The sequence below is a fragment of the Oncorhynchus nerka genome, linkage group LG5 (genome assembly GCF_034236695.1).
Source record: "Oncorhynchus nerka isolate Pitt River linkage group LG5, Oner_Uvic_2.0, whole genome shotgun sequence".
NCBI lineage: Eukaryota > Metazoa > Chordata > Actinopteri > Salmoniformes > Salmonidae > Oncorhynchus > Oncorhynchus nerka.
In genome coordinates, this window is record NC_088400.1 from 13,690,784 (window position 1) to 13,712,478 (window position 21,695).

Sequence of the window (21,695 nt, forward strand, 5' to 3'; positions counted from 1 at the left end):
CAAATAAAAAGCATTTATTTTTCTTAATCTATATATTTTCCTTGGTACATGTATATATATACATACATACATACATACGTACATACATACATACACACATATACATACACACACACACATACGCACACGTACTCAAAAACTAAATAAAAATAGAAACACACAAAAAAACCATATACCACTTGCAGCAGCACTATCAAGGTTCTTATCAGCTATTTCAAGCATTCGCTGAGACGACGGGACAATAATTCGTTTTTAGGTTTTACAGTACCTTACACAACACGTATCTGCGCATTTCCCTAGTCACCCCGTTCACTCTGTCCAGTTTGAAATATAGTTGAATAGTGGAGACCAGAGTCTATCAAACTTGGGCTGTCTCTTGTGGAGGTCATAAGTGAGCTTTTCAAGAGGAAGAAAGTCAACAATCTGGTCAATCCACATTTTAAATGTAGGGGGGGTATTAGAGGCCCACAATAGAAGAATACATTTCTTAGCAAAGTATGTAATAGTCATAAGCAAATTTTCTCTGTCAGGATCAAGAACAAAGTCCTGCTGGGCATTAAGAAGATAGATACACGGGGTCATATCAAACTGTACCTCTAGTATTTTCTGTGCAGCAGTATGTACAGATTGCCAGAATCTGGCAATCTCCCTACAGCTCCAAAATACATGCATATAGGTTCCACTTTCAGAGGTACATCTTTTACAGTTAGGAGACATATCTGTTTTCATTCTATGGAGTCTCAAAGGAGTATAATAAAATTTGTACAAAAATTTGTAATTAGATTCTTTCACTTTTACACTGGTAGAGGAGCAGTATACCCTGTCGCAAACCTCCGCCCATAACTCATCACTGATAGTCAGACCAAGGTCCTTTTCCCAGATTATTTTCAAAGGAGTAAAGGAGGAGCTTCCTTTCTCAGAAAGGAGTCTATAGATGTAAGATATTTAGCCTTTAATGGATTGTGCTGTGACAAGAAGGGTTTCAACTTCGTTCAACTGAGTTCTAAACCTCCTCTTGGAGGTAAATGAGGAAATGACATGTCTAATTTGAAGATATAAAAAATGGGATCTTGGCACATTGAATTCACTGCAGAGCTCTTGAAAGGATTTCAGTGTAGTGGTTTTCTAATGAAATAGGCCTGAAAAGGTCCTGATTCCTAGAGTATGCCAAAGATTAAAGTTGGCATCCCTCAGGGCTTTTGGCAAGTCTGGGTTGCCTACTATAGGCGAGTGAGAACATATTTGGGAGGAAATGCCCAGGTATTTCTTACAGTCCCTCCACGCTAGTAGGGTGCTGTAAATTACAAAGGTTTTGGCTATGTTGCCCACTTCACTAAAGTTATTAATGAATATAATTGAGCTTAAGGGCAATGAACCACAGGATTGGGCTTCTATCTGAATCCACGTTGACTCTTGTCTGTTTGTGATCCATGTTAGCATGTTGCGGATTTGGGCAGACCAGTAGTACAATTGAAGGGAGGGAAGGGCAAGGCCACCTTTAGATTCGGGTTTTGATAAAGTGGAAAACTTGATCCTAGGTTTTTTATTGCCCCATATAAATTTGGTGATGCTTTGGTTAGTTGTTTTGAAGAAGGAAACTGGGAGATAGCATGGGAGCATCTGAAATAAGTAGTTCAGTCTAGGGAGGACGTTCATACGGATTACATTAATTCTTCCTACTAAGCTAATTGGAAGGGAGATCCCGGTTTGGAGATCGTTCTTGATTCGATCCAGGAGTGGAAGATAATTTTCCTTAAAAAGGCTATTCAGATCTGGTGTTATGAAGATCCCGAGGTATTGAAACCCCTGTGTTTTCCATTGGAAAGGACAAAGTGTCTTCATAGAGCTGGTGAGTGTAATATTGAGAGGGCAGACAGTGGATTTGTTCAAATTGATCTTATAACCTGAAAACTCACCAAAAGCACTCACACAAACTTCTACAGATGCACAATCGAGAGCCTCCTGGCGGGCTGTATCACCGCCTGGTACGGCAACTGCTCCGCCCACAACCGTAAGGCTCTCCAGAGGGTAGTGAGGTCTGCACAACGCATCACCAAGGGGGCAAACTACCTGCCCTCCAGGACACCTACACCACCCGATGTTACAGGAAGGCCATAAAGATCATCAAGGACAACAACCACCCAAGCCACTGCCTGTTCACCCCGCTATCATCCAGAAGGCGAGGTCAGTACAGGTGCATCAAAGCTGGGACCGAGAGACTGAAAAACAGCTTCTATCTCAAGGCCATCAGACTGTTAAACAGCAACCACTAACACTGAGTGGCCGCTGCCAACACACTGACTCAACTCCAGCCACTTTAATAATGGGAATTGATGGGAAATGATGTAAAATATATCACTAGCCACTTTAAACAATGCTACCTAATATAATGTTTACATACCCTACATTATTCATCTCATATGAATATGTATATACTGTACTCTATATCATCTACTGCATCCTTATGTAATACATGTATCACTAGCCACTTTAACTATGCCACTTTGTTTACATACTCATCTCATATGTATATACTGTACTCGATACCATCTACTGTATCTTGCCTATGCTGCTCTGTACCATCACTCATGCATATATCTTTATGTACATATTCTTATCCCCTTACACTGTGCATAAGACAGTAGTTTTGGAATTGTTAGTTAGATTACTTGTTGGTTATTACTGCATTGTCGGAACTAGAAGCACAAGCATTTCGCTACACTCGCATTAACATCTGCTAACCATGTGTATGTGACAAATACATTTGATTTGATTTTGATTTACTGAGCAATTGTGTCTAAAATGAGAGGGAGGGATTTCTCAGGGTTGGATATGTAGAGCAAGACATCATCCGCGTAAAGCGAAATCTTGTGCTGCAGGCCGCCTGCAGAAACACCCATAATACTTGGATTGCTCCTTATCAGCTCTGCCAGAGGCTCCGCCCCCAACAAGTAGAGCAGCGGGGACAGCGAGCACCCTTGTCTTGTGCCCCGTTCCAGAGGGAATCTGTCAGAGTTCAGTCCATTAGTAGTCACCATGGCATTTGGATGAGAGTATAGTGATTTGATCCATTTAATAAATTTGGGCCCATATTGAACTTTTCTAAGACTGAAAACAGAAAGCTCCACTCCATCCTGTCAAACGCCTTCTCAGCATCCAGTGAAGCCAGCAGGACAGGGGTCTTTTGTGCGTTTACTTGATCAATAATATCGAATGTTATCAGAAGAGTATCTGTCTCTAATAAATCCAGTTTGGTCCCTTTTATTATTTTGGGAAGAAGAGTGTTTAGTCTTTTGCGAGCAATTTGGTAATTATTTTATAGTCGAAATCCAACAAGCTTATGGGCCGGAAGGACGAGCAGGATAGGGGTCCTTGTCCTTTTTAGCAACACTGTAATGCGAGCTGTGTGCATTGAGTCTGGGAGAACTCCGTTTTTGCAAAAATCCTCCAGCATTGGCATGAAGATAGGGCTGAGCTTGGGCCAAAAGCTTTTAGAACTCTCTGGGGAATCCATCTGGGCCTGGGGACTTATTAGGTGGCATGGAGGTAATTGCCTCCAGGATCTCCTCAGGAGTGAGGGGGAGTTGAGATCTTCCTGGTCGGTCTCTGATAGTTTAGGTAGCGAGATTCCCTCTAGGAAAGAGTGGAGTTCTGCCTCCGTGTGTTTTCTCTCAGAGGTATATAGTTTGCAGTTAAAATCATGAAAAGTTACATTGATCTTTTTGGGTCATATGTGACCTCGTCCTCTGCTGTTCGGATAGCCATGATTGCACGCTCTGACTGCTCCTTTTTAATTGGTAAGCAAGCAATCTACTGGGCCTATTGCTATACTCATGGTATTTCTGTTTAGTAAAGAAAACTTTTTTTTATCTCCGAGTGTAGTCCAAATTCAGTTTGGCTTTGGCTGCTTTAAGATGACTCCAGGAGGTGCTGTCTAGGGATTGTTTATGTATTTTTTCACAGCATTCCAGCTCCCTCTCAAGATCTAGCCTGTGTGCTTCCATTGCTTTTTCTTAGAGGAAGCATATGCAATTAGATGACCTCTTAGTGTGGCTTTAGCAGCGTTCCACATTGTCGGAGAAACAGGAGAATCTTTATTGTCTTGTGTGTAGTTGTCTATCCATGTAGTTACCAATGTATGGAACACGTCATTTGATAGCATGGAGGTGTTGAATTTCCAGCTCTTTGACCTGGGGATGTTTTTGCAGAGGTCAAAGCGGAGGTGGACAAAGGCGTGATCTGAAAGTGCTATGGGTCCGATTGTACAAGTGGCTGAATTTATGAAACTCTTTGGGATAAAAATGTAATCTATACGGGAGTAGGTGTTATGGACATTAGAGTAGTATGTATAGTCCATAGATGAGCTATTATTCTCTCTCCAGATATCTATCAGTCCCATCTCTTTAGTAAGAGAGTTCAACATCTTTGCAGATCTAGGATTTGTGGTGGGGACTTGAGATGATTTGTCTAGGGTTGGGTTAAGGGTACAATTAAAATCGCCGGCCACCACGCCAAAGGAGACACAATGCTCATTGAACAGGGTTATAATTTTTGACATGAAGGCAGGAGTATCTGTGTTAGGGGCGTATATGTTTAATATAGTAATTGGTTGACCATATAGTGACCCAGTTATCAAAATAAATCTCCCCTCCGGATCAGATATGTTTTTGTCAATTATGAATGGAACATTTTTATGGATTTTATGGATTTTTATAGATCATCCGTTCACCTACTCTGCGTTTCACAAAGACACAGCGGTTGGAACCAGAAGTCTCAAATTTGGACTCGTAGGATCAAAGGACAGATTTCTACTGGTCTCATGTGCTTTGCTCGTGTTTCTTGGCCCAAGCAAGTCTCTTCTTCTTATTGATGTCCTTAAGTAGTGGTTTCTTTGCAGCAATTCAACCATGAAGGCCTGATTCACGCAGTCTCCTCTGAACAGTTGATGTTGAGATGTCTGCTACTTGAACTCTGTGAAGCATGAATTTGCGCTGCAATTTCCGAGGCTGGTAACTCTAATGAACTTATTCTCTGCAGCAGAGGTAACTCTGTGTCTTCCTTTCCTGTGGCGGTCCTCATGAGAGACAGTTTCATCATGGTGCTGGATGATTTTTGCGACTGCACTTGAGGAAACTTTCAAAGTTGTTGAAATTTTCCACATTGACTGACCTTCATGCCTTAAAGTTAGACATGCTTATTTGAGCTGTTCTTACCAGAGTAGGACTTGGTCTTTAACCAAATAAGGCTATCTTCTGTGTACCACCCCTACCTTGTCACAACACAACTGATTGGCTCAAATGCATTAAGGAAATACATTCCTCAAATTAACTTTTAACAAGACAGACCTGTTAATTGAAATGTATTCCAGGTGACTACCTCATGAAGCTGGTTGAGAGAATGCCAAGAGTGTGCAAAGCTGTCATCAAGACAAAGGGTGGCTACTTTGAAGAATCTAAAATATATTATATATTTTGATTTGTTTAAGACTTTTCTGGTTACTTCATGATTCCATATGTGCTATCTCATAGTTTTCATGTCTTCACTATTATTCTACAATGTAAAAAATTAAGAAAAACCCTTGAATGAGTACGTCGGTCCAAACTTTTGACTGGTACTGTATATAAATATCACTTACCTAAATACCATCTTAGGCATATAAATACCATGTATTCATTTTGCAGATATGATACATTAGCCTCCAAGAGCTCTGATCTTTATGGCAAAGTAGATCTCTAGTGTACTTGACCTACAATCATAGGGTTCGGTTTGTGTTGTTGTGTGTTGTGTGTGTGTGTGTGTGTGTGTGTGTGTGTATGTGTGTGTGTGTGTGTGTGTGTGACAAGCCTAGCAACAGGCCTAGCAACAGGCCTAGCAACAGGCTTTCATACCCCTTCCATTTCCACAGGGGTTTTCCAAATAACTCAGCTGGCCATCGTGACCCTGCAGTGGCCACTCTTCCTTTTAATCCTCTCTTCTTTCTTAGCCATGCATGCCAGCTCTCTCTGTGTCAGAAGAGAAAAAGGGAGGGAGTGTTTTCACTCAAAGAACACAACCACATAAACTCATATTCTGTGCTTTTGTAGACTTTAATTGACTCAATCTACATTATGTCATCTCCTCTGTTACTTTCACTTTGTAAATAATTCAGAATATTGTGGTTGTCATCGACATCACTAAGACAAGTGATAGGGAATCCATCACAGGCCTCATACATTGACTGTCTTTGACCCATTGATAGCCTTCCTCTTTAAAACTTCTTATGGCTTGGGGGCAGTATTTTGACGTCTGGATGAGAAGCGTGGCCAAGGTAAACTGCCTGTTACTCAGGCCCAGAAGCTAGGATATGCATATAATTGGTAGATTTGGATAGACAACACTCTAAAACTGTTAAATAAATATAAATAAATAATATCTGTGAGTTTAACAGAACTGATATGGCAGACAAAAACCTGAGGAAAATCCATCTAGGAAGTGGGATTTTTTTGATGTGGGTATTTTCAATTGAATGCCTATAGAGTATCTAATTGGTTAGCACCCAGATTGCAGTTCCTATGGCTTCCACTAGATGTCAACAGTCTTTCCACATTGTTTCAGGCTTGTTTTCTGAAAAAATTAAGAAGAATGAGACCTTTTTGTCAGTGGACTGAGGAAGAATGCAGAGCTGGTTTGCGCGTGTGACCGAGTGTGGGCCCTTCGTTGTTTTTCCTTTCTATTGAATACGCTATGATCGATTATTTAGACAATTGACAATTGACATCCTGAGGATTATTATAAACATCGTTTGACATGTTTCGACAAACTTTACTGGTACTATTAGGATGTATTCATCTGCATGTTTTGACCGCCTTTAAGTCAGTGGATTACTGGACAAAACACAACAACAAACTGAGTTTTTGGGATATAAAGAGGGACTTTATCGAACAAAACAAACATTTACTGTGTAGCTGGGACTCTTGTGCATGCAACCATTTGAAGATCTTCAAAGGTAAGTGATTCATCTTATCGCTATTTCTGACTTTTGTAATTCCTTTACTTGGTTGTAAAATGTTTGTATGCTTTTGTATGCGAGGCGCTGTCCTCAGATGGTATGCTTTCGCCGTAAAGCCTTTTTGAAATCTGACAAAGAGGATGGATTAACAAGAAGTTAATATTTAAGCCGATGTATAACACTTCTAATTTTTATGAATGTTTATTATGACTATTTCTGTATTTTGAATTTGGCGCGCTGCAATTTCACCGGATGTTGTCGAGGTGGGTTGCTAGCGGAACGCCTGCGCCAGAAAGGTTGTCTTTATCTGATCCTTGATGAGGATTTCCTGTCTTGTCACCCAATTGCCCTGCAGCCTCTACAGAAACTGGATTGTGGCTCATAGAATCACAGAAAATCACAGGGGCCTGAGGATAGAAACTGAACCGTGGCTGAGTCAGAGAATCCCAACCCAAGGGCCCGAGGGTAGAAACTGAACCGTGGCTGAGTCAGAGAATCCCAACCCAAGGGCCCGAGGCTATAAACCGGACTGTGACTGAGTCAGAGAATCCCAGTACAAGGGCCCGAGGGTAGAAACTGGACCGTGGCTGAGTCAGAGAATCCCAGCCCAAGGGCCCGAGGCTATAAACCGGACTGTGATTGAGTCAGAGAATCCCAGTCCAAGGGCCCGAGGCTATAAACCGGACTGTGACTGAGTCAGAGAATCCCAACCCAAGGGCCCGAGGGTAGAAACCGGACTGTGACTAAGTCAGAGAGTGTCTTGTTTAACCAACATCTCAGATGCCTCAGCAAAAGGAAGGCTGTGTTGTTACGTAACACTTTAGGTCGTAATAAATGGACCTCAACACAGGCCTGCTGAATGGAAGTGAATGGGAGTGGAAGCAGAGGGGAGAACGGCCCGAGGTTAATCCCCTAGGAGAAGGTCCCGGTCCCCCAGGGCCCTCCAGGGCCCAGTCCCTCACATCTCCTTGCGTGTTCTCCTTTCAGCATTAACCGAGCTGGCTTTGTCAGAGCTGGAGAGGGGAGAGTTGGGAGAAAAAGTGAGATGTTGGTTTGGATGTGAGCTGGATTGGGACAAGAGAGACAGGAGAGAGAGGGGGAGTTTGGTTTTGCTGCTCCAGCGCTCAGCTGAAACTCTAATCCATTTGGCCCCTACGCAACGGCCAATCAGAATCTCCCCTCCCCTCCCCTCCCTCTCCTCCTTCTCCTCCTCCTCTCCTCTCCCCCTCTTCTCCTCTCCTCCTCGTCTCCTCCTCCACCTCTCCTCTCCTCCTCTCATCCTCCACCTCTCCTCTCCTCCCTCCTCCTCCTCCTCTCCTCTCCTCCCCTTCTCCTCTCCTCTCCTCCTCACTTCCTCCACCTCCTCTCCTCTCCTCTCCTCTCCTCTCCTCTCCTCTCCTCTCCTCTCTCTCCCTCCACCTCTCCTCTCCTCTCCTCTCCCTCCTCCTCCTCCTCCTCCACCTCTCCCTCTCCTCTCCTCCTCCTCCTCTCCTCTCCTCCTCTCCTCCTCCTCCTCTCCTCTCCTCATCTCCTCCTCCACCTCTCCTCTCCTCCTCTCCTCCTCCTCCTCTCCTCTCCTCCTCTCCTCCTGCCAGTTTCTCATCGCTGGGCAGTGTGCCAACCCAACTGCCCCGCTGTCTGTCTATGGGTGACATCACTGCTTGGCACAGAGGGGAAGGGGGCGGGGAAGGGGGAATAATTAGGTTTAGCTGGTTGAAGTAACTGTGTGTGTGGGTGCGTGCGTGCGTGTGTGTGTGTGTGTGTATGTGGGATGGGATGGGAACCAGGCATAACACAGTGTAGAGCACGTAGATGCTTGGCGCTGACGATGGAAGGAGAATCCGGTTAAGAAAGTGGCTATAAACAGTTTGTCAATAAGACACACTACTGATAGCATTTAACTCACGTTTAATTCACTTAGAAATATCTCTCAATAACTCACTACTGATAGCATTTAACTCACGTTTAATTCACTTAGAAATATCTCTCAATAACTCACTACTGATACCATTTAACTCAAATGAATTGAGCTTGAATTCGTCACAATATTACCTGAATTCTTCAAAATAATCAAACAATCAAAAATGTAAGAAAAAAAAGAAGTCCCTTTCTTGCACACTGCACCTGATGCAGGGTATAGTAAAATGTCACAGAATGTGTTAAAACACAGAAAACAGAACTGAAAGACAATCTGACCAAGGTTCTAGAATGTGTTAGAACACAGAAAATGGAACTGAAAGACAATCTGACTAAGGTTCTAGAATGTGAGCTGTGGGGTTAGTTTGTTTGCAGTGATGGGGGAGAGGGGAGGTACAGTGTGAGACCTTGTTTTAATGACCCACTATAGACTCTATACATGACCACCCTAGCACCACCTCCCCCCCCTCAGGCCTCCACCCTTCCACCCCTCTGTACACAGCCCCAGTACTCTTTCACCCCACCCTGCACCCCTCTGCTCTGCCTCACTATACACAGCCCCAGTCCTCCACCTCCACCCCAACACCCCCTATACACACAGCCTATTTAAAGGCCAGGTCTTTGTGTATGCAACTCGCTTTGTCAGCCTCTATTTATGGCTTCCTTTACAAGGCCCCGGGTCCTTTGAATATGAACTATGTGAGCGGTCCTGCCACACAGACAGCCTCCTCCAGATACATGGACTACCGAATCCCAAATTGCACCCTATTCCCTACATAGTGCACTACTTTTGACCAGGGGTGCACTATATAGGGAATAGGGTGCCATTTGGGATGCTACCCTTCCAGAGAGACCCCCTGTACACTCAGCATTGGGGTCTTTGTGCTCCAAACTACTGCCTCCGTGGATGTCTCATTATCGTTCATTAATCCAACAAGCACTTGAGTTTAGTCAACAGCCAACTGGTAGGGAGAAGAGATTTCATTTGATTCAATTTCCACTACTTACATTACTTGTACGGTCTGGAAGCACACATTGCACCAGACATTAGATATGACTGAGGAGTCTGTTTCAGTTTCAACCATTACAGGCCCTGAGAAGGAAACAGCCAAGTAAAGACAAGAGGGAGTGTGGAGAAACACAGGAATAGGAGAAGATAGGAGATGTGTCACCATGTGTCACTGTGTGTCACTACATTTACATTTATATTTAAGTCATTTAGCAGACGCTCTTATCCAGAGCGACTTACAAAAACTATGTGTCATCGTGTGTCATCGTGTGTCACTGTGTGTCACCGTGTGTCATCGTGTGTCACCGTGTGCCACCGTGTGTCATCGTGTGTCATCGTGTGTCACCGTGTGTCATCGTGTGTCATTGTGTGTCATCGTGTGTCACAGTGTGTCATCGTGTGTCACCAAGTGTCTTTGTGTGTTACCGTGTGTCACTGTGTGTCATCGTGTGTCACCGTGTGTCATCGTGTGTCACTGTGTGTCATCGTGTGTCATTGTGTGTCATCGTGTGTCACAGTGTGTCATCGTGTGTCACCAAGTGTCTTTGTGTGTTACCGTGTGTCACTGTGTGTCACCGTGTGTCATCGTGTGTCACCAAGTGTCTTTGTGTGTTACCGTGTGTCACCGTGTGTCACCGTGTGTCATTGTGTGTCATCGTGTGTCACCATGTGTCATCGTGTGTCATTGTGTGTCATCGTGTATCACCGTGTGTCATCGTGTGTCACCAAGTGTCTTTGTGTGTTACCGTGTGTCACTGTGTGTCACCGTGTGTCATCGTGTGTCACCAAGTGTCTTTGTGTGTTACCGTGTGTCATCGTGTGTCATTGTGTGTCACCGTGTGTCATTGTGTCATTGTGTGTCATTGTGTGTCATCGTGTGTCATCGTGTGTCACCGTGTGTCATCGTGTGTCACCGTGTGTCATCGTGTGTCATTGTGTGTCATTGTGTGTCACCGTGTGTCATCGTGTGTCACCAAGTGTCTTTGTGTGTCACCGTGTGTCATCGTGTGTCACCAAGTGTCTTTGTGTGTTACCGTGTGTCATCATGTGTCATTGTGTGTCACCGTGTGTCATTGTGTCATTGTGTGTCATTGTGTGTCATCGTGTGTCATCGTGTGTCATCGTGTGTCACCGTGTGTCATCGTGTGTCATTGTGTGTCACCGTGTGTCATCGTGTGTCATCGTGTGTCATTGTGTGTCATCGTGTGTCACCGTGTGTCATCGTGTGTCACCAAGTGTCTTTGTGTGTTACCGTGTGTCACTGTGTGTCACCGTGTGTCATCGTGTGTCACCAAGTGTCTTTGTGTGTTACCGTGTGTCATCATGTGTCATTGTGTGTCACCGTGTGTCATTGTGTCATTGTGTGTCATTGTGTGTCATCGTGTGTCATCGTGTGTCATCGTGTGTCACCGTGTGTCATCGTGTGTCATCGTGTGTCACCGTGTGTCACTGTGTGTCATCGTGGAGTTCTAGTGGAGTGAGACTGTAGTGTGATGATTGAGTCACAGAGCCTCTCATAAAAGACACACACACACACACCATACACTCACACACAAACACACACACTCTCGCTCTCTCTATTTTCACTCTGGTCAGAGTACAGTGATCTGATCAATCACTTTAATTCCCAAGGTCTGCAGAGGAGGTGATACAGAGGCTATTAACACTCAGACACACACACACACACACACACACACACACACACACACACACACACACACACACACACACACACACACACACACACACACACACACACACACATACACCAATAACATACACACACCACCAGAAACACACACACACCAAGACAGTATAGTGTAGCATAGTGGGGGGGAGCTAGTGTCTGGGCTAGTGGTTTCTCTCAGCCAATAAGCCCTTTTAATGAGTCTCAGGAAATCCTAATTGGAGTCGGAAGTGGCTCCGACAGCCAGATGTACAAAGACAAACAGACAGAATAAAGAGGGAGGGAGGGGGAGGACAGGGAGGGAGGGGGTAGAATAGTGAGGAGGGAGGGAGAGGGGAGGGGAGGGAGGAATGGAGTAGGGAGGGAGGGAGGTGGAAGGACAAGAGTGTACAAATCTGTCAAAGGCAAGGGGTCGCTACTTTGAAGAGTCTCAAATATAAAATGTATTTTGATTTGTTTAACACTTTTCTGGCTACTACATGATTCCATAGTTTTGATGTCTTCACTATTATTTTACAATGTAGAAAATAGTCAAAATAAAGAAAAACCCTGGAATGAGTAGGTTTGTCCAAACTACTGTAGGGCCCAGAGTTGCCTATAGGGCCCTGAGTTTTCCTGAGATATACAATGAGCTCCAATGTAATTGGGACAATGGCACATTTTTGGGGAAGGAACAAAACTACTTCCATTCTTCCATTCATTTGTATGGGTTACCTTCAGACGAGCCCCGTGACACTTGTGGGGGTCGTAGAGCGAAACGGAGACCACCATGTTTTTCATCTTCCCATAGCGTGGTCATATTAGTTAGTAGGACAAACCGTTTGGACGCTACAGCCGTCTTCGTGAGAACAGTGGTTATTGGGGATATGTCATATGGTCCGCTGTAGTTCGGCCACCTCCCAATGCAGATGAGGAAGGTCACCATAGGAGGATGTGGTGGATTGAGGCGCATCCCTTGCAAAAAAATAAATAAATAAACAGATATCTTAAACGGCCTGTTATGGGGAATTGTTGTATTATTATGTAACTTGGATTGACGCAACGGTAGGTCAATAGACTCTAGGGGATATTAATCTGACTAATAAAAGAACTGTGAGGGGAATGTATATGTAATTCTCCACTCAGGACACAGGCCCTGAAGGAAATCCGCACCAGACCAGACAGCCCAGCAGAGGATTTATCAAGCCTGGATCACTGGTAGGTGCTGTGGCCAAATGAACTGTAAAAAGCTCTGTGAAATTAGTGTTATTTGAAGACCAGGAGGTCCTCCTAACAATAACGTTACATTGAGATGTTGACTCGCCTGTTTATTGGTGTACTCTACTGCACTGACTAGCATCTCTGTTATGTTTAGGAGATTTCAACTAATGGGACATCATTGTACAGCTTCCCTTTCTGCGGGCCTTATTTTGTGTCTGTGTTGTGTGTGTGTGTGTGTGTGTGTGTGTGTCCATGAGTGTGTGTTTGTGTGTGTGTTTGTGTGTGTGTGTGTGTGTGTGTGTGTGTGTGTGTGTGTCCATGAGTGTGTGTTTGTGTGTGTGTGTGTGTGTGTGTGTGTGTGTGTGTGTGTCCATGAGTGTGTGTTTGTGTGTGTGTGTGTGTGTGTGTGTGTGTGTGTGTGTGTGTGTGTGTGTGTGTGTGTGTGTGTGTGTGTGTGTGTGTGTGTGTGTGTGTGTGTGTGTGTGTGTGTGTGTGTGTGTGTGTGTGAGTGTGTGTGTCCATGAGTGTGTGTGTGTGTGTGTGTGTGTGTGTGTGTGTGTGTGTGTGTGTGTGTGTGTGTGTGTGTGTGTGTGACTCATGGGAGGTGCTCACCTTTACTGTATGTAACCCTGAAGGACATCAAAGAGAGATTAGATGTTTCTAAAGGAGAGAGGCTAAACTCTCACTGTACATCAACCTTTAATCTGAGTTTCTGGAGGGGGTCGGAGAGAGGGGTTGACACTCCATCTGTAAGCATTAGGTGGTGGGGGGGCAGTTCTCACGCTTATTGTCCCCCACTTACCAAACATTCACACAAATCACCCTCCTCAGTACTCCTTGATTTTAGCTTGATCAAACTGAGATAATTTTCTCACGCACCAAAACACATCCATAGTATGTATATATATATATATATATGTACATTTCAACGTGGAAATGTAGGTAATATTTGGTTGAGACGTTGATCAATGAGATTCCCAACGTGTTATCACTTCGCTTTCATCTGAAAGCTGTAAAAGCTCAATCAAAGTCCGATACAAAAACAGTATCAGGTCGTTGGCTTTAGTCGTCATCTAAATGTGCTATGACTTCGCTTTCATCCTTTTTTAAAAAAGCTCAACATCGTTCAAATGGGAATTCGCCGTCAAATATGTTGCATTTACACAACCGATTAATGTGAAACCACTGTGCTTCATCTGACATCACAACCAAATGACCTAGATTGTAGCTGAGATTACATCAACACTACAAGTGATCAATGACGTTTAAGATTCTACTCAGATTATTACAGGCATTGTGAAGATGTCCACAGTCCTGCGATGACCTCTGCATTCTATCTTGAACAGGGACGTTTTCTATGATTACATTAGAAAACATTATAGTTACAGTAACCTCAATGTGGCCATGGATGTTTTACTCATTTGAAGTTTGAATAAATACTGTTACATTAGTTTGTAAGATAGCTTTTAACGTTAGGCTATTTCATGTATTGCAAAAGTGATGTTGAATTGTGTTTGTGTGTCAAACTAAATGTATATTTTGTGCCGCAGACTTAGTCTGTCTTTAATTCCAGTTTGTCTACAAATTAATAATTGATATGTTGGATTCATTGTCTCCATCTCAACCAAAAATCTAAGTTAAAGAATAGGACTAAATTAAATCCAATCAAATGTTAAATGCTATTTAAATTAAGGCTGAACTGACTGGACAGAAAGAGACATTTCCTGAGAGTTAGTTTATTCTGGCACAGTCTCGCCATAATCCTAACGCACCCCGATGGACGGACGGAGTCAGAGAGAACAATGTCTGGCCCTGAGAGTTAGTTTATTCTGCCACAGTCTCGCCATAATCCTAACGCACCCCGATGGACGGACGGAGTCAGAGAGAACAATGTCTGGCCCTGAAAGGTCATAACCTCCTCGTGAACTACTACTGCCTCTGATGTGTTGAGTTGTTTCTGTCACCGTGATGTGTAAAGGAGGCTACCTACCTGAGAACACACAGGTGACATGGGTCCGTGAGCACCCCGGACACCCAAGCACGTCCAATGAAAGGCCAGCGTTGTGGCTTCACAGCCATGGGTCAACAGCCTGTCTGGACTTCTAGCTTCTTGGCTTTCAGGCTTCATCCCTTCATACACTCTCTTTCTCAAAATGTTCTCTCTATATAATTGTTTCTGTTCCCTTCTGCTCCATCTCTCCCTCCCTAGTCTCATCTGGATCTGAACATAATCTCCATGTCTGTCTAATCCATGTGGTTTCTCAGGGTCTTGTTCCTCTACTCTCTCCCCTGATCAAGGCTCTCTACACCAGGCAGAGATCACAGCCCCACCCCCCTGTGATGATAACCCTGGAACAAGGACTTATCACCAAGATACTGTAACAATAAATTATTCTTGTTGTCATCAATGATCTTGCTGCACCTTTTTACTGGCAATTTGGCCAAAATTTCAGCAGCAAACTGATCTAATTGTTCTATGTTTGAGGGGTGCCTTCCACCAACTGCTGTTTTCAGATTTCGCCATAGGTTTTGGATGTGATTCAGATACAGCATCTCTGAACCATTCCAGAGACACAGTCAAAAACTGTATCTGTTGAAGGTTGTGGGTCTTCCAGCAAGACAACAACCCCAAGCACACATCAAAAGCACACTGGAATGGTTGAAGAAGAAACATTGGACTGTTCTGGAGTGGAAGAGTCCAGATCTGAACCACATCCATAAACTATGGCGAGAGCTGAAAACAGCAGTTGGTGGAGGGCTTTGAAGAACTAGAGCAGTAGGCTGCTGAAGAATGGGCCAAATTGCCAGTAGAAATGTGCAACAAGCTCATTTCATGGCTACAAGAAGAATTTGCCAGTGTTATCTTGGGAAAGGCTGTGCAACCAAGTTCTAGCTCCAATAATTGTCTTAATGTTTTTTTATTTTATTTATTTTATTTTTTATTTCACCTTTATTTAACCAGGTAGGCTAGTTGAGAACAAGTTCTCATTTGCAACTGCGACCTGGCCAAGATAAAGCATAGCAGTGTGAACAGACAACAACACAGAGTTACACATGGAGTAAACAATAAACAATAAACAAGTCAATAACACAGTAGAAAAAAAAATCTATATACATTGTGTGCAAAAAGCATGAGGAGGTAGGCAATAAATAGGCCATAGGAGCGAATAATTACAATTTAGCAGATTAACACTGGAGTGATAAATGATCAGATGAACATGTGCAGGTAGAGATACTGGTGTGCAAAATGTGTCTTTATTTTCAAATTAAATTGTAAACTTAAGTTTACAAAATAAAATGTTGAAAATACAATATTGAAAATACAAAAACCAGGTGTGAAGACCAAACATTTTTTTCAATTTCAATTTATTTTAGAAGAAATAGGGAATTATTTAACAAAAGTGCAAGGGTGCCAATATATTTGGCCACAACTGTATCTATACAGTATATCCTAATAATGGCACTTTCTATATAATTTCATAAGTACTCTTTTTATTCACCTTTATGTGATGGGGAGGCAGGTAGCCTAATGGGTAGAGGCAGGTAGCATAGTGGTTAGAGGCAGGTAGCCTAATGGGTAGAGGCAGGTAGCCTAATTGGTAGAGACAGGTAGCCTAATGGTTAGAGGCAGGTAGCCTAATGGGTAGAGGCAGGTAGCCTAGTGGTTAGAGGCAGGTAGCCTAATGGGTAGAGGCAGGTAGCCTAATGGGTAGAGGCAGGTAGCCTATTGGGTAGAGGCAGGTAGCCTAATGGGTAGAGGCAGGTAGCCTAATGGGTAGGGGCAGGTAACCTAATGGGTAGAGGCAGGTAGCCTAATGGGTAGAGGCAGGTAGCCTAATGGTTAGAGGCAGGTAGCCTTATGGGTAGAGGCAGGTAGCCTAATGGTTAGAGGCAGGGAGCCTAGTGGTTAGAGGCAGGTAGCCTAGTGGTTAGAGGCAGGTAGCCTAATGGGTAGAGACAGGTAGCCTAATGGGTAGAGGCAGGTAACCTAATGGGTAGAGACAGGTAGCCTATTGGTTAGAGGCAGGTAGCCTAATGGGTAGAGGCAGGTAGCCTAATGGGTAGAGGCAGGTATCCTAATGGGTAGAGGCAGGTAGCCTAATGGATAGAGGCAGGTAGCCTTATGGGTAGAGACAGGTAGCCTAATGGGTAGAGGCAGGTAGCCTAATGGGTAGGGGCAGGTAACCTAATGGGTAGAGGCAGGTAGCCTAATGGGTAGAGGCAGGTAGCCTAATGGGTAGCCTAATGGGTAGAGGCAGGTAGCATAATGGTTAGAGGCAGGTAGCCTTATGGGTAGAGGCAGGTAGCCTAATGGGTAGAGGCAGGTAGCCTAGTGGTTAGAGGCAGGTAGCCTAATGGTTAGAGGCAGGTAGCCTAGTGGTTAGAGGCACGTAGCCTAATGGGTAGAGGCAGGTAGCCTAATGGGTAGAGGCAGGTAGCCTAATGGTTGGAGGCAGGTAGCCTAATGGGTAGAGACAGGTAGCCTAATGGGTAGAGGCAGGTAACCTAATGGGTAGAGACAGGTAGCCTAATGGTTAGAGGCAGGTAGCCTAATGGGTAGAGGCAGGTAGCCTAATGGGTAGAGGCAGGTAGCCTAATGGATAGAGGCAGGTAGCCTTATGGGTAGAGGCAGGTAGCCTAATGGTTAGAGACAGGTAGCCTAATGGGTAGAGGCAGGTAGCCTAATGGGTAGGGGCAGGTAACCTAATGGGTAGAGGCAGGTAGCCTAATAGGTAGAGGCAGGTAGGCTAATGGTTAGAGGCAGGTAGCCTTATGGGTAGAGGCAGGTAGCCTAATGGTTAGAGGCAGGTAGCCTAGTGGTTAGAGGCAGGTAGCCTAGTGGTTAGAGGCAGGTAGCCTAATGGGTAGAGGCAGGTAGCCTAATGGGTAGAGGCAGGTAGCCTAGTGGTTAGAGGCAGGTAGCCTAATGGGTAGAGGCAGGTAGCCTAGTGGTTAGAGGCAGGTAGCCTAATGGGTAGAGGCAGGTAGCCTAATGGGTAGAGGCAGGTAGCCTAATGGGTAGAGGCAGGTAGCCTAATGGGAAGAGACAGGTAGCCTAATGGGTAGAGGCAGGTAACCTAATGGGTAGAGACAGGTAGCCTATTGGTTAGAGGCAGGTAGCCTAATGGGTAGAGGCAGGTAGCCTAATGGGTAGAGGCAGGTATCCTAATGGGTAGAGGCAGGTAGCCTAATGGATAGAGGCAGGTAGCCTTATGGGTAGAGGCAGGTAGCCTAATGGGTAGAGGCAGGTAGCCTAATGGGTAGGGGCAGGTAGCCTAATGGGTAGAGGCAGGTAGCCTAATGGGTAGAGGCAGGTAGCCTAATGGGTAGCCTAATGGGTAGAGGCAGGTAGCATAATGGTTAGAGGCAGGTAGCCTTATGGGTAGAGGCAGGTAGCCTAATGGGTAGAGGCAGGTAGCCTAGTGGTTAGAGGCAGGTAGCCTAATGGGTAGAGGCAGGTAGACTAGTGGTTAGAGGCAGGTAGCCTAGTGGTTAGAGGCAGGTAACCTAATGGGTAGAGGCAGGTAGCCTAATGGGTAGAGGCAGGTAGCCTAATGGGTAGCCTAATGGGTAGAGGCAGGTAGCCTAATGGTTAGAGGCAGGTAGCCTTATGGGTAGAGGCAGGTAGCCTAACGGTTAGAGGCAGGTAGCCTAGTGGGTATAGACAGGTAGCCTAATGGGTAGAGGCAGGTAGCCTAATGGGTAGGGGCAGGTAACCTAATGGGTAGAGGCAGGTAGCCTAATGGGTAGAGGCAGGTAGCCTAATGGTTAGAGGCAGGTAGCCTTATGGGTAGAGGCAGGTAGCCTAATGGTTAGAGGCAGGTAGCCTAGTGGTTAGAGGCATGTAGCCTAATGGGTAGAGACAGGTAGCCTAATGGGTAGAGGCAGGTAACCTAATGGGTAGAGGCAGGTAGCCTAATGGGTAGAGGCAGGTAGCCTAATGGGTAGCCTAATGGGTAGAGGCAGGTAGCCTAGTGGTTGGAGGCAGGTAGCCTAATGGGTAGAGACAGGTAGCCTAATGGTTAGAGGCAGGTAGCCTAATGGGTAGAGGCAGGTAGCCTAATGGGTAGAGGCAGGTAGCCTAATGGGTAGAGGCAGGTAGCCTAATGGATAGAGGAAGGTAGCCTTAAGGGTAGAGGCAGGTAGCCTAATGGTTAGAGACAGGTAGCCTAATGGGTAGAGGCAGGTAGCCTAATGGGTAGGGGCAGGTAACCTAATGGGTAGAGGCAGGTAGCCTAATAGGTAGAGGCAGGTAGGCTAATGGTTAGAGGCAGGTAGCCTTATGGGTAGAGGCAGGTAGCCTAATGGTTAGAGGCAGGTAGCCTAGTGGTTAGAGGCAGGTAGCCTAGTGGTTAGAGGCAGGTAGCCTAATGGGTAGAGGCAGGTAGCCTAATGGGTAGAGGCAGGTAGCCTAGTGGTTAGAGGCAGGTAGCCTAATGGGTAGAGGCAGGTAGCCTAATGGGTAGAGGCAGGTAGCCTAATGGGTAGAGGCAGGTAGCCTAATGGGTAGCCTAATGGGCAGAGGCAGGTAGCCTAATGGTTAGAGGCAGGTAGCCTAGTGGTTAGAGGCATGTAGCCTAATGGGTAGAGACAGGTAGCCTAATGGGTAGAGGCAGGTAGCCTAGTGGTTAGAGGCAGGTAGACTAATGGGCAGAGGCAGGTAGACTAGTGGTTAGAGACAGGTAGCCTAGTGGGTTAGAGGCAGGTAGCCTAATGGGTAGAGGCAGGTAGCCTAATGGTTAGAGGCAGGTAGCCTAATGGGTAGAGGCAGGTAGCATAATGGGTAGAGGCAGGTAGCCTAATGGGTAGAGGCAGGTAGCCTAGTGGTTAGAGGCAGGTAGACTAATGGGCAGAGGCAGGTAGACTAGTGGTTAGAGGCAGGTAGCCTAGTGGTTAGAGGCAGGTAGCCTACTGGGTAGAGGCAGGTAGCCTAATGGTTAGAGGCAGGTAGCCTTATGGGTAGAGGCAGGTAGCCTAATGGTTAGAGACAGGTAGCCTAATGGTTAGAGGCAGGTAGCCTAATGGGTAGAGGCAGGTAGCCTAATGGGTAGAGGCAGGTAGCCTAATAGGTAGAGGCAGGTAGCCTAATGGATAGAGGAAGGTAGCCTTAAGGGTAGAGGCAGGTAGCCTAATGGTTAGAGACAGGTAGCCTAATGGGTAGAGGCAGGTAGCCTAATGGGTAGGGGCAGGTAACCTAATGGGTAGAGGCAGGTAGCCTAATAGGTAGAGGCAGGTAGGCTAATGGTTAGAGGCAGGTAGCCTTATGGGTAGAGGCAGGTAGCCTAATGGTTAGAGGCAGGTAGCCTAGTGGTTAGAGGCAGGTAGCCTAGTGGTTAGAGGCAGGTAGCCTAATGGGTAGAGGCAGGTAGCCTAATGGGTAGAGGCAGGTAGCCTAGTGGTTAGAGGCAGGTAGCCTAATGGGTAGAGGCAGGTAGCCTAATGGGTAGAGGCAGGTAGCCTAATGGGTAGAGGCAGGTAGCCTAATGGGTAGCCTAATGGGCAGAGGCAGGTAGCCTAATGGTTAGAGGCAGGTAGCCTAGTGGTTAGAGGCATGTAGCCTAATGGGTAGAGACAGGTAGCCTAATGGGTAGAGGCAGGTAGCCTAGTGGTTAGAGGCAGGTAGACTAATGGGCAGAGGCAGGTAGACTAGTGGTTAGAGACAGGTAGCCTAGTGGTTAGAGGCAGGTAGCCTACTGGGTAGAGGCAGGTAGCCTAATGGTTAGAGGCAGGTAGCCTTATGGGTAGAGGCAGGTAGCATAATGGGTAGAGGCAGGTAGCCTAATGGGTAGAGGCAGGTAGCCTAGTGGTTAGAGGCAGGTAGACTAATGGGCAGAGGCAGGTAGACTAGTGGTTAGAGGCAGGTAGCCTAGTGGTTAGAGGCAGGTAGCCTACTGGGTAGAGGCAGGTAGCCTAATGGGTAGAGGCAGGTAGCCTAATGGGTAGCCTAATGGGCAGAGGCAGGTAGCCTAATGGTTAGAGGCAGGTAGCCTAGTGGTTAGAGGCATGTAGCCTAATGGGTAGAGACAGGTAGCCTAATGGGTAGAGGCAGGTAGCCTAGTGGTTAGAGGCAGGTAGACTAATGGGCAGAGGCAGGTAGACTATGGGTGGTTAGAGACAGGTAGCCTAGTGGTTAGAGGCAGGTAGCCTACTGGGTAGAGGCAGGTAGCCTAATGGTTAGAGGCAGGTAGCCTTATGGGTAGAGGCAGGTAGCATAATGGGTAGAGGCAGGTAGCCTAATGGGTAGAGGCAGGTAGCCTAGTGGTTAGAGGCAGGTAGACTAATGGGCAGAGGCAGGTAGACTAGTGGTTAGAGGCAGGTAGCCTAGTGGTTAGAGGCAGGTAGCCTACTGGGTAGAGGCAGGTAGCCTAATGGTTAGAGGCAGGTAGCCTATGGGTAGAGGCAGGTAGCCTAATGGTTAGAGGCAGGTAGCCTAGTGGTTAGAGGCAGGTAGCCTAAGTGGTTAGAGGCAGGTAGCCTAATGGGTAGAGGCAGGTAGCCTAATGGTTAGAGGCAGGTAGCCTTATGGGTAGAGGCAGGTAGCCTAATGGTTAGAGGCAGGTAGCCTAGTGGTTAGAGGCACGTAGCCTAATGGGTAGAGGCAGGTAGCCTAATGGGTAGAGGCAGGTAGCCTAGTGGTTGGAGGCAGGTAGCCTAATGGGTAGAGGCAGGTAGCCTAATGGTTAGAGGCAGGTAGCCTTATGGGTAGAGGCAGGTAGCCTAATGGTTAGAGGCAGGTAGCCTAGTGGTTAGAGGCAGGTAGCCTAATGGGTAGAGGCAGGAAGCCTAATGGGTAGAGGCAGGTAGCCTAATGGATAGAGGCAGGTAGCCTTATGGGTAGAGGCAGGTAGCCTAATGGTTAGAGACAGGTAGCCTAATGGGTAGAGGCAGGTAGC